Source organism: Micropterus salmoides, unplaced genomic scaffold (assembly GCF_014851395.1).
Source record: "Micropterus salmoides isolate LMB-PRFRI ecotype aquatic unplaced genomic scaffold, ASM1485139v1 Ms_hic_scaffold_11, whole genome shotgun sequence".
NCBI classification, from domain to species: Eukaryota; Metazoa; Chordata; class Actinopteri; order Centrarchiformes; family Centrarchidae; genus Micropterus; species Micropterus salmoides.
In genome coordinates this window covers 12245123-12259429 of record NW_024040152.1, presented here as the reverse complement: position 1 = coordinate 12259429, position 14307 = coordinate 12245123, and the positions used below count along the sequence as shown (strand labels likewise).

The following is a 14307-nucleotide window of genomic DNA, read 5'->3' as shown; positions in this document are numbered from 1 at the left end:
TTAAACTCACATTTCAGAAACTAGGACCAGCAAATATTATTGATTTTTATTGATTTTAACAATTAATCTGTTTTCAAAGTTTTTGTATATTAATTCTCTGTTGATCCACTGATCAAATAATTGACTAATCATTTCAGCACTAGTGTTAAAATATTAATTTGAGGCACCTGTCACTGAAGGAATCTACTTTTATTCATCATTATGTAATACTTGAATCAACGCTTTTGTATGAGATTAGTGGTATTTCTGAAAACAGAAGTTCTTGACACCAACACACAGCCACACACCCACATATATTCCTGACAGCTAAAGCACACATGTGAAAACAAGATTAGGTGCGGTTGTAAACAGGAACGAGACAATAGGCTCACTGAGAAATCCATCTCATAGACCTCTTGGGAAACCCACACTGAGAGTTTGTAGTCATTGTCTTAGTTAATACTCTATTTATGCTACTTGTGTGTGTGTGTGTGTGTGTGTGTGTGTGTGTGTGTGTGTGCGCGTGTGTGTGTGTGTGCATGCACGCTTGTGTGCGAGTGTGATACCTACCATTCTCTTCACATTGTCTATAAGCCACAAGTTATTGAGAAAACAAATGTCAGTTGAAGGGCGTTGTCTGTTTGTCTGATTGTTAGTCTTTCCTCCTGTTACTTGGAGCTAGTCTAATTTGATTAAGAGCACCCGTGAAGAAAGGCATTGAGGAACAGAGTTTATTGGATAACGTGGGACAGAAGATGACAATAGAGAGATGAGATGGAGTGAAATAGAGAGAAATAGAAAGTGAATGATATTGTGAGAGAGAAGGGTAGAGAGTCAATCGGATAGAGTGAAAGAGACTCTTCCCATGGGGGATGATACTCTGGATCGGTGCCCGGTATGCCACTGCACTGTCATCTGTGAGCTGCCTTTGTACATGTATGGAGGCCAGCATATCCCATGATCCTCGCTATTATCCCGACCCAACACCTAGCATGTAGCCTCCTGCTCTTTCCTGCCTATTTCTTCTCTTGCCTCTTCCCTCGACCTCTCTCCTCTGCACCTTTTCCCTTTCCCTGTTCTATCCTTCTCTCCTCGTCCTCATAACCCTCTGCTCCTCTTCACTCTAATTTCACTCTTCCTTTCTCTATCTCTCTCTTATTTCTCCTAGCCAAAGCACAGCTATAGGCTGGGCCTCTGCCACCTCCATGAAAACAGATGACAGTGTTTTGTTTTTTTCCGCCCCACTGCCGCAGACCCCCCTCCAAGAGAGGTCTGTCTGCCTAGGAGGAGCCCCCCTTAAGGAGGACATGCCTGCTCAATAAGAGATTGAGAGGAAGATCAGGGGAGCTCATTCATCAAGCCATGTATTTCATTATAAATAATGTTCAAACAAGCCTGGGTACTTAGGGTGGTGGCCTTTGACCTGGGTGGCTATGATATGTTCTGTGAAGAGTTTTTTGGTGGTGGAACAGTGACGAGATCAATATGCCGAAATTAGGCCAAACCTAGAATGCTTTTGTTGTTCTTGTAATGACAACACAGCTCCGTTTTCTGTTTTAATCAAAAAGCACATTGAAGATGTTAAATAAAAACAGATAGCCATGTAAAGATGATTCTCACACAGCATAAATGGGCTAATGTAAAACAGGATGATTCCATTCAGTAGTTTAACTGTTATACACTGAGAAATTATTTCCCTAATCCAAATTAAATTGGTATCATATTCAGTGTTGTTCCCCAAAATAAGTGAGGTATTGACAACTCCTTGGACATTGAGTACTCAGTCTGAAAACAGATTGTACCAAAGATAGTGAAGAGATGCCCCCTGATGTCTTGTGACCACGTGCATTAGCACTTCTAGACCACATGCCATTCTCAAGTCAGATGCTAGGCATTGGCGAACAAGCAGTCCTTTTATCACAAACTCAGTTATTCGGTTATTTCAACCTCTTCATGCATTGAAGACTGTTCAGCTTGCTTAGACCACTTAGCCATGGCAGCATCCTTTACAGGCAAGTGGGATTGGCTGCTAATATTTCAGAAACCATCAAGTTCAAATAGTTCATGAATGTAAAGTTTACTGGCGTTTTATTTCCTTCGTCATAGTTCGCTAAGACAGGTGTATGTTCTGAAACCATTACAAGATGTTGTCACCGCTGCAAATTTCCCCTTCCAACAGACAACAAGCTGCATTAGCATTTATTTGGAGTTGTGTCTCTAGCCACCTGAAGAATGTAAATCTAGATATATATTCACTCTCCTTTTATCTCTTTTTCAACTCCTGAAGGAAATAGCTCACTCTTTCGCTGCTAAATGCTCCACTATGTTCACTAGCTAGCTAGCTTTGTCTGTCTGCTGGTTGGTGGTGGGCAGGTAGTGTACAGTGGATTTTTCTCAGCTTTTTCAGTGAATACATCCTCAGATGAAAACACCTGAAAAGAGTTGAGGGGATTTTTTTGTGATAATTCTCTCTAGTTTTATCACTAGAAAAGTCAATGTATAAATATATTGATAAGTGCAGCTTTAAGATTTCCAAATTCCTGAAATTAGTTAAAGGTGGGGTATGCGTTGCTAATCCAATACACGTCTTTTTGTCAAATTCAGCAAATATATCTCCTCAGGGTCTGCTAGCTGTCCGTGCTGTGTGTGCACGAGTGGCTGTATATAAAAACAGCCCTGGTTCTGTAAATGGGAAACAACAACCATTCCAGCCATGATTTGTGTGTCAGGAAACACTAAATTATATACCCATACATTAAAATTAATTTCTGGTTGGCCAATATGCTATTGTTGTGATGTCTGCTATAGTATAGAGTAGTGAGTATTGCTGTCTGGAGCTGGTGTGCTGGCTCTGGAAACGTCCTCGTCCTCTCTGCATGTTAGCTTCGAAGCAGCAACTATAGTGACACTTTGCTAACCCACAACCTAACCTGCTCGGGCAGACTACACAACTTTCAGTGTTGGCAGATCGCTGTGCTGTTCAGGCTACACAACTTTCTGTCTTGTGACGGGAGTCATTGTGGTGTTCATAGTACGTGACTGATCGGTGACGGGAGGTCACACACTATATGAGCTGACAATGACACTGTCACCCAACGGACTGGTCTTCAAACCACGTACTGTCAGAAGTGTCACAGGAAATGAGGCAAAGCTACACACGAAACAGCAGTTGTTTATTATTCTAAAGATAGCCATTATAAAGACAAAGAATATAGGTGAAAGAATGGATTAGCACACGTGGGTAGCAGGGATTGTCTGTACTACAGAGAGAGCTGGAGGTGAGTAAAAAGTGTTTTACAGTGAAATAGTAGCTGCCTGCTCTCATTGGCTGGATGTGGATGTCGAGTCGGCAGACTCCTCCAGATATTTAGTATGCTAGATATCTGGGTGGCATCGGCTATGTGTCAGTGATGCGTCGTTGAACAGTTCACACATAACGGCTGGCACATCGATTGAATGCTGATTTCCCCCGATCACAGCCTGACGGTCTGCGAGCTCAAACCATTCTCATATCAGTGCGTCCAATACCGACCCTTCAGCGTCCATATCAAACTCCGCAATTTGCTAGTGCGTTGCAACACAGACTCAGAGGAGGCTAACCCTACCTGCTTGCGTGGCCGATGTGCACAGCTGTAGGGTTAGCCAGTCGACATGCATATATTTACTGACTTAGGTTTAGGCACAAACTTATGTGATGGTTAAGCTTAGGGTAAGTTGCTTCGGGGGGCTGTCAGCGCCTTAAACATAAACTAGCTAGCAAGCTAGCTATCTAGTTAGCGACCAGAAGTGCTACTAGCATTTTCGGTCACCCCATGCGTCATGTATAGACGCACCTGGAGGCGTCTTATACACACGCATCTGGGGCGTCCCCTACAGACGCCGAAGGGTACCTTTCGCATCAAATAACTATGCTTTGTAATCCTTTCTCAAATCGTCTGTATATGATGCCCTGAGATGAGAATGGGCAGGCGGGCTCGGGGACAGGCAAATCAAGCTTAAAATCGTGTAGTATGAAATAGGCTTAAGCTAACATTAGTTTTATTAATCTCTATATCGCTCAAAATCATGGTATTGGATTTCTCCAGAATCACTTACCCCACCTTTAATTGTTACAATGTCACTATACTTTAATATTATCACCAGCACTCTTTCATTGCTTTCATGTTTACCCTACTTGAGAGAATTCGATAAACATGCAATGTTCCCAATTCCACACGTGTGGTATTTTGCCACCAGGAACCCATCATTAAATGGTTGTTTTCATTCCTGTCCCTTACCTCACGTGCACTTGCCCGTGCATTATGCCCACAAATGAGCTACAGTATTATACAATGAAGTGTTCTATTTTGGTTGCCTTATCAATAGAGGATCTGTCTCTGTCAGTATCTCAGCTCCCTGCTTCATCTATGAGAAGTCCTTATGAATGAGTGCAAGGACAAGGGATGACTTGATTGGAGGAAACCTCATTTTGGATCACATGTATGGAAAAATGCAGGAACTAGTGCCTGACGCATCAGAGACAAACAGCTATTGAACTGTCCTTCTGTTGTTTCTCTGTGGGGAGCCCCTTCCGTGTCCTAGCACGTCATAGTTGGTGCTTGCATGTTCTCCTACCATACAAACAGTGTGCACTATATACAGTACAGGACATTCCTGCCTATTGTGACACTGTACAGAGTAAACAAGTTCTTAACTCTGCATGTGCCCTTCTTATCTCTTGGTCAGTGTTTATCAAGGAATCTTCAGTACTCATGCTGGTGGGGGTTAAATCTGCAAAGAAATAATCCACTTAAGATTGTTGACTCAAAGGCGTGGTAGCTCAGCAGGTGCTCATGAGTTTGAATCTGACTCATGACTTTTGCAGCATACCTCCCTTTCCCCTGTTTTCCCTTCTTCATTGTAGGCAATCTAGTGAAGCATGGCTGCCATAAAAATAATCATTAAGGAAAGATTATCTCCCTCTCACCTCTCTCTCATTTTCCCTCCATCTCTCATTGAGTTTGGAATGCACCAGTGCAATCACCCCCACTGAGAATAACACTCATGTTGAGTAATTTTGTCTTACATAAGGGAGAGTATTGCACACAACAAGACATGTAAAAACAACATCAGGCAAGGCCAGAGGGAGAGAATGCAATCCTCAGCTATTTGTAATGGAGAACAGGGGAGGGGCAGAAGGGTGGAAGATGGATGTGATTTCACATTAATTGTGTGGGTTCACAGGAGTGTGCATGTATGTGTGTGTCCACATGGGGTGGGAGGTGTTAGTGGAATTTCTGAGAGCTATGCTGATTTTACAGGCACAGGAGGGATTGTGTGTGTGTGTTTGTGTGTGTGCACATATAAGTCAGCATAGATGCATGTGTGAGTATGTGCCCGCTTGTGTATTGGGGAACACGTGATTTTGTGGCTGTGTGTGAGTGTGTGTGTATATGTTGTGGGCCTCCACACTTGGCTGGGGGTAGCGAGTGGAATCTTTGGAGTGTGATGTTAAATTTGCAGCGTCTGTAGAGCCAAAAACATGCTGGTGAATCTTCCACAAGTCAGTTGCTGTACAACAATGTTTTTGTTGCTACGAAGAAAAACAAGCCACACAGGTAGGTAAATTAGCTTTATTAGCATTTGCTTTTTTATTGCCTTTAAAAGCGCCATTAAAGGCAGGGTAGGCAAGTTGATTCTAAAACACTTTTTGTCATATTTGTTGTTTTGTCATATTTGTCTTTATACACCAATATATATTAAAAAGTTAGGTGCACTGAAAAATAGAGCTGTCTGTAGTCCTCTCAGGGCTGCAGTAAACACAGCCACTCGTTCCATTCGGACCGAATGCAATGATTGGCTGGCTGAATGTCACTCTCACTCGCTGCCATGGCTACCAGCCCTGCTGCTGCAGGAGCTGCCCCCATGCGCGCACCCGCTCAGCTCGCTCGGACCTGACGAGCGAAGCGGTCAGACCAGAGGAAATATCTGCGTGGCTTTTCAACGATAGTAACTGAAAACTGACGAACACCAAGGGGCTGAAAAGTTACACCGTGGTGGCTTTAATTCTGCTGGACAGGTAATCTGGCTTTTATCATTTCGACGGTAATTTGTTACTGTCATCGCTAGCAAACGTAGCTACCTACTTAGCATTCAGTTAACGGTTGCTACGAGTGCAGGCCATACAGTCTATGGTGCAGGCTGGTGTAGGAGCCATCTAGGTTTATTATACTATGTTTACACCTATCTTTACACCTTGTATCTAATCTGTTTGTGTTATTATCTTGCGTCTGCAGTTGATGTTTGACTGTATGCTACTTTTACAAATGTGGTGATATAGCTGTGTGTTTGTAGTTATGAGAGACATTTCAACATTAGTATACATAAACAATAATGGCTAAAGGTCCCCAAGTATCTGTGTTTCTGGTATATAAGCTACTTATAATATAGTTTTGACATTGTTCGTAGCTAAACCTACTGTGTGAAAACCTTTTAATGTAGTTTTACCAGAAGTAAAAAATCCTGTATGTTTTATTTCTACTGTGCCCTCAGGTCACCTGCAGTCTTCCAACACCCTGTGCTTCTCACCAGTACACTGATCAGACTGCTGGCTGGCCAGGATTACAACCACCGTGTCCACAGACCAGCCAGGAGAAAAGATGATGACACAATTCAGTATGTTGCATTATGAGTACTCTTGTGCATTTTACTCAATATTGGACAGAACATTCATCAACATGATCAGATATTTTTATTGAACAGGGCTTTGTTGTTCTCTGACAGGACTTCTGTGTCCACATTACACACCAGGTCAATGTTCATGACACAGATGAGCCGATGGCTAAAGCAAAGTTGTAATTAATTTTTGTAATCGGTAAACGATAATAAAAAAAGTATATATTTTAGGGCTTACATAGGGGGCTAAACACCAGAGAAACTTTGAGACAAGTACACTGGGTTAAAATATATATGTGTGTGTGTGTGTGTGTGTATGTGTATATGTATATATATATATATGTGTGTGTATATGTATGTATGTGTATGTATGTATGTATGTATATATACAGTGTATATATATACCTGTTCATATGCTGTTGTTGGAGCGTGAAGCTCGACACAGGTCCTAGAAGATGTGCTGCTCGGCTTGCACCTCGTCCTCTCCATCCTGCCTCTTCTTCCTCGGACCCTGGCAGCCCTCCCTCCTCTGCTTCGCCTCGACCCCGGTCCTGTCCCGGTCTGTGCTTGGCTCTGGGGTGCAGTCCTCATCAGAGACAATAATGCTGTCACCATGGAAGCTCTAACATGCAAAACAACGTACATGTTATGAGTCTAACATGAAATTCACGTTCCTGTAGTGTAACGTGTAACTGATGGTAACGAGAAAATGTGTATCAGCCTGTTGTTAGCTTTGCCCAATGTTAACACAGCTGTTAGCACAGCTATCTGTTGCTAACAGTTACCTAGGCAGCTCGTTACTGATTAAAACTCGGTCTTTTTAAACCTATCCAATAATAACATGCTAGCTTGATGGTGAGTACTAACAGCCGGGTTAGTTTTTTATTTTCATAATAATAAAGTTAGATATTTTCTTACCCCTGATGTGAGCCGCTACTCTCCGCTCGTCACACTCGTCCTCCTGCGGTGTCGGCAACGCACTTTTACGTGTTTTGGGGGCATGGTTTTGGAAGGAGCTCAGAAGGGTGGGAGTTTCTCTGTTGAATACTTTCAAAATTCAGCAGTTTCTGGCTAGTTTCTCAAACTTACCTACCCTGCCTTTAATTGCAGTTTTTAAATTAACATTAAATCAAATACGCATGTTATGTGAAAGTCAAAAAAACCTACACATAACGCCCTTTGGAGTCCTTTTTTTGTTTTGTTCTTTTGTTTCCTTGTTTCCTTATTTAATTTTCTTTTTTGTCGTTTGTTCATTAATTTAAAAAAAAAAATTCTGTATCCTTGTCTCCCTGTTTCTGTGTTTCAGTCTTTGGTGTCCTACTTTTGTTTCTACATTTCCCTGTTTCCTTCTCTTATTTTCTTAAGTTAATTTTCTTTTGTTTCCTTTATTTCTTATTTTGTTTTCGTGTTTCCTTGTTCCCTGGTTTATCTAAGGTGTGCTGTGGTGGTCATAGTATTTAGATCCCTCTGCCATACTAAATTGACATTTTACTGAAGTAAAGCGTCTTTAGGGAAGTCTTGTGTCTTGTCTATGTTCCATCCGCCTTTAAACACACTGTTGTGCAGCGCCTGTTAAAAAAGGAAAATCCCAACCCCTCTGTTCTTTCTAACTTCAGGCCCATCTCTAAACTGTCTTCCTTATCTAAAGTCCTGAAGAAAGTAATTTTTACCTAGCTGCAAACATTTTTAATTAACCATAATGTTTATGAAAAGTTTCAGTCTGGTTTTAAACCCCGTCACAGCACTGAAACTGCACTTTTAAGAGTTTTTAATGACTTTATTTTAACTGTTGATTCAGGAGTCTCTGCTGTCTTAGTGCTCTTAAGGTGTGTTCACACTGAAAGCGAATTTAATATTCGCCTCACTTTACTCACGCGAGTTTGACATCTGGACATTTTGAGTGTTCACACACAACGCGTTTCAAGCAAATAAATACAGCCCGCAGATACTACTGCTATTTGAACCCAAAGTAAACCTTGTGCTGTGATTTTATTGCAAACTGGTCAAACTGATGCCAAAATAACTACAATATGATGCCGTTTTGTTAGTCATATGAATTCATGCTTTGCCAGGTCTTTTAAAATGTTTTTTTTCTGAATGACACACATTTTCTGAAATCACCAGGTAGTTCAACTTCCTCGCTTTCTTTTTCCAAGTAATGTCCAGCTTTGTCCGTTTTTTATATAAATATGAAGTAGAATCCAGCAGAACTCCAGTGCCATCCAACACTAACAACAACAGTGGAACCGGATGTGCATGGAAGCTAGCTGCCGAGAAGTGTGAGTGAAGATAAATCAAAAGCTAATTTAATAAAAGCAGTTAACTCTGAGCTCCTCCCGTGGGTAAACGATGTAGTTGTCAGATCAGAATCCAGACCAACTACGGGTGTTTATTTCTCCGAAAGCTGCAGCACTGCTCCCCATACACTTACCCATTCTTTAGCAGCTCCCTGTCGGCCTGCGGATTGTCATTACACCGCTCGGCAGGTCTTCTCCAAACAACGCTCCGAAGCCGCTGGTGACGTTTGGAATATCTCATCGCTGATAGGCTTTCGCAACATGGCCCAAGTTGAAAAATTTCGAGACAAACGCCTCATTCGCGCTGCCCGGAGCGAATTCGCGTCTTTGCATTGACTTTGATTGTAATCAAGCCGCCCAAAACACTGGATTCGCTTTCGGTGTGAACACCGGTTTCAATACCTAACAGATGGGAGTTTCTCTGTCCACCTCGGTGATTATTCCTCTGAGACAGCCCAATTTACCTGTGGTGTCCCTCAAGGTTCTGTCTGAGGCCATATCTTATTTTCTTTATATATGCTGCACCTGGCCTCCATTTTTAGTACGAGGTCGCTTTCCACTGTTTTGCAGACGATATACAAATTTATTTGCCCCTGAATGTAAAAACAAAGGGCTCACTGCAGCCCTGCTTGACTGCATCAAATCATGGATGCCCTGAACTTCCTCAACCTAAACAGAGACAAGACAGAGGTCATAGTGTTTGGACATCCTGAACTGCTTTGTGTAGGTTCTCTCGGACCTTTAACTTCAAATAATCGCTCAACCGTGAGGAGTCTTGGTGTTGTATTGGACAGTGCATTAAAATTTCATAAACAGATATCCACCACTGTTAGATCTTGCTTCTTCCAGTTTAGAACTATAGCCAAGGTAAAGGCCTATCTCCCTCCTAAATATTTAGAGAGGGTGATTAATGCCTTCATAACTTCCGGTCTTGACTATTGTAACTCCTTATATGTGGGCTTGGACAAGTCATCGCCTGCAGTTAGTCCAAAATGCTGCTTACTGCCACCTGACAGGAAAGAAAAAGAGAGACCACATCACACCTGTGTTGGGCTCCCTCCACTGGCTTCCTGCTCAGTACAGGATTGATTTTAAAATCTTTTAACTTTTAAATGTCTTAATGGATTGGCTCCACTTTACCTAAAGGAGCTTCTTTGTGTTCACACTGAGATCTGCCAATCTCCTCCTGCTGGATGTACCCAGAAGCACACTTAAAACTAGAGACGATCGAGCCTTTGGTGTAGCTGCCCCTACACCAACCCTAACCCCTAACCTGTGGAACAACCTGTCAGTCCATATCACAACCGCCCCAACTCGAACGTTGTATATCACTGTTAAAAACACATCTCATTTCTTTGACATTTCCTTTGAGTTAAGTCAGTTATTATCCCTGGTGATTTTAATATCACTATATATCATATACTGTATGTTCTAATGTTTTATTGCTGTACTTTTACTGTGTAATTATTGTTTTTTTAAATGTAATTTAAATTTTTAAATGTAAAGCACCTTGGTCCTGGTTGTTTTAACTGTGCTATATCAATAAAATTGATAGAGCTAAAGAGCACTCTTGGGCCACAACAGGTCAGAGATTATTGTCGAAAACAGCAGAAAGGCCTCACACACCTCACCAAAGGTAAACTTTCCAAAGGTAAACTTTCCAAAGGGAACGCAGAAATCACTCCTGGAGGATCTGCATGATCATTTTAGCATTTAGCCAGACCCAGTATGCACCTTGGTTGGTCACATGTCATCAGTGTTGGGCAAGCTACTTGGAAAATGTAGTGAGCTAAGCTACTACCTACTCTAGATTAAATTAAGCTTCACTACACAGAAGCTACCCCCCCGGTGAAATGTAGCAAGCTAAGTTACAAAAACGTGGCAAAAGTAGCTTAGTTACATCTAAGCTACATTTACTAAGCTACTCTACATTTGTAGGTGGGGTTTGAGCCCAATGACAATATGGCAGTGACAATTTTATTTATTAATAAGTAGTTTCATTGAAAAACTACATACAAGGGAAAATGGCTGTGGTTAATGCTGGGTCTGTGTCTAATAATTTTATAACTTTTTTATCTCCTGTGATTTGGATTTTTCATTTTTAACAGAGACATGGGCTGGTAATGGTGAGTCAACCATTTTTGGTGAATTGTGTCCAGCAAACTGTTTATTCATTAGCACCCCTCGTTGTGTTGGCAGAGAGGACAGAGTGGCTACAGTTTTCAAGAATTGGTTTAAATTACAATCATTTTCATTTGGGAGCTAGTCTACATTTGAATCACACACTGGAAAAATAGATTCTGTGACTAACCTTTATTTGGAGTTTTGCTCTATAGACTGATTCATTGTGACATTGTACCAACAACAGCAGTCCTGGGTAGACAACTGGCAGATGATTTGAATTGAGAAGTTTTGTCAAATTTGTTTATTTCTGTTAAAAACATAACTGTAATGTTTAAAAATATATCGTAAAACACAGTGGTCCGACCTGACATTTCTGCTTTGCTTATTTTATGTACTGTGATGCTTTGCTTGCGTCTTTGATAAACAAATCTATCCAACAGTGACCGACATCTCACTGAAGTTTACTGTAATCCAAGTTAGTTCTGTTAAGACTATAGCAGAAATTTCCTGTCTCGTATTGTTCTATTGCATGACAGACTGTAGATTTTGGGCAATTTTAATATTCACGTATGCTGTTCAGGTAAACTCGTGGCAAATTATCTCATACATGTCCTGGATTCTTTACTCTTGACCTTATTATGTCTTATGTGTTTTATTCTGATAATAAGATGCTTATTGTATTCGATGCACATTGATCTGCTCCCAAAACTTACTATTCCTGTTACCCTTGAGATGCCATCTCAACCTCCACTTCTTCTCGAGCCGAGCTTATATCACCTTTCAGTTTCATTTGAAATATTTAAAAACTGTCTGGCTAACTTCACAACAGCAGCCAAGAAAGCAAGGGCTTAATAGGGATCCACCCTAGGGGCCAGTTCTATTCTGCCTATACATGCTCCCTCTTGGAAACATTATTAGGAAATACTAAAACAGCTCCTGTCACATCTTTGCTGATGATTCACAGCTCTACCTCCCCCTAAAAACTAGGGATTCCCTGTAGCCTCTCCTGGACTGTTTCAAGGATGTTAAAGGCTGGATGGCAATGTCCTTCAGCTGAACATTAACAAAACTGAAGTAACTACCTATGGTCCCTTGCAAGGATGTTGACTGGTACTAAAAAGTGCGAGCACATCACCCCAGCCTCTAGTCTCTCTTCATTGGCTGCCTGTACATTTTAGAATTAATTTTAGGGCCTTGCTAATTGCTTTCAAGGCTCTTAATGGGCAGGCCCTATCTTATATCAGACCTTCATTGTTTCTGTCAAAACAACCTTTGTTACAAAAAGTATTTGCTCACAGGCTAAAAAGTCCAGTTCAAGCAAACTGTCTGCCCGGCTTATCCCACAATAGTGCCAGTGGGATTGAGGTGAGGGGTACAATGTAAAAACACAGAACTCTAGTGGAATTTTAATTACAAATTTTCACATATCCAGCCACATTAGAAAGGGATGATTCAGGTTGAAAACTGACATGTGGGTAGGAATTGTCATATATGGATTGTAACTCAATTACCGGTAAGTATATTATTGTGTGAGATATTGCCATTTAGTGAGTGCCTATTTGCCAGCTGCTAGCGCAAATATTTGCGTGGTAAAGCACTTCAAGCAAGATCAGACAAACATAGAAGCCAGTATACCCAGGTTGACCCAAATAGTATTTGACCCTCTAAACACTGAGGCTTGACACACATTTGTACTTTGATGCCTCCTTCACTAGCCTGGGAGATTTTCTGCTTTTCCATAAAAGGGCTATTATTAACTCTAAACAGTGCTGCTTAACTGAGGTACAGGAAAGATGGAGTCATTCTTGGAATTACAATGTATAAACTAGCCTGGTATTTTGGAAAACTGAAATCTACACATAAAGTTTAGCTTGTTTTAGCTAACATGGGTGTTAGCTGGTGTGTTCTTCTACATCTAGAATTGGGTATAACTTTGGTGCTGTTGCAAATGCCAGTTCCCAGCTTTACTTTCTTGATTTTAAAAAGCAACCTTGATGTTTTGGATCACATTCATCCAACTGAGCATAGTGTTTTAGGCCTGGCATAACCAGGCATAACCCCTGCCTTTAAATCTGTCTAGTCTGTCGTAAGATTGTGACAACATTTCAGCTGCTCCCCGGGAAATTATGAAAGCAATTACAATTGATCATGTTTTCACATTTCTGCTCCTGTATCATGCACTCTGGCTCTCTGTTTATCCAACTATCACTCAATTGCCCTTTCTCACCCAGCGTCTCTCTCCAAACCAGAGGTGGATCAGAATGCCCAACCCAGCATGCATAATCCACAACACTGACCTGAATTCCCCTCTTTTTCCTTTGCTTCCTCTGCTTCACTGTTCTTCTGTCACTGCTGCCCCACCCCTTAATTTCCCCCCTCTCTCTCTCTCTCTCTCTATCTCTCTCTTTCTGTCCTCCCTCCAACTGTCCTCCTCAAAGTGAACCCAACATATAAGGTGGTTGGTTGCAATTTTTTCATGCTGCTTTGTGTACAATCATCATATTCCCAGCCCTTCACCTGTTTATCAGGAGCTCACTTGGTGAAAACACTTGTGTGCAGGGTGGGTGTTTCCAAGGTTACCGGAGAGGCACTAAATAACTATGACAGCTGTGGCTGGGGACTCTAGTCAAGCAAAACGATATCGCCATAGATACAGAGTACTAGAAACAATGACACTTATTCCCTGTGCTCTAAAAACAAACAAATTGGTATCATGAACTCAAACAGACATAAACATGAGCCTGATTCCTTAAAGGTGAAAGCTTGTGTCGTGTGTGAGCAGCTGTAGGCTAACAAGATGTTATTGGATATTAGATTGCCTTAATAAACTGCGCTATGGCAAGGTTTCTGGACTGCCAGCCAGTGGCCGTCAATGAAAGCTCTTTAGGAAGAGATCCAAAATATAGTCACAGCTAACAGCGCTACAAACCTGTCATTATATTACATCCACTTTACTGAGAGGTTAGAGGCAGTGGAGAATGCCTGGATTGTAATCTCCACAGTAGTACGTCTCTGGCCATCTGTGCCACAGTGTTAGTGTGTGTGTCTGGTGGTCTATGTGACGTCTATTCTGTGCCCATGCGTCTGGTGCTGCATTCATCTTTCAGTCACCCAAAAGCAGATGTCACCAGGACGATGGGGAACTGCATATTGCCGTGACGACCGACCGGTGGCAGGTTGAAGGTGTCTCCGCCCCGTGGTGCCCAGCAGATGGAAGCTGAGGTCATTATCTGCTGCTCTGTTCATCTCCTTA

At 41.7% G+C, this 14307-nt stretch overlaps 1 long non-coding RNA gene across 1 annotated transcript; it reads left to right on the top strand.

Moving 5' to 3' along the window:
• The first annotated feature begins 6980 nt into the window (after positions 1-6980).
• On the top strand, positions 6981-11417 carry LOC119897316. The gene is made up of 2 exons (XR_005443394.1): positions 6981-10566; positions 10597-11417. It is a non-coding gene; the product is annotated as an uncharacterized LOC119897316 (long non-coding RNA).
• The last annotated feature ends 2890 nt before the right edge of the window (positions 11418-14307 follow it).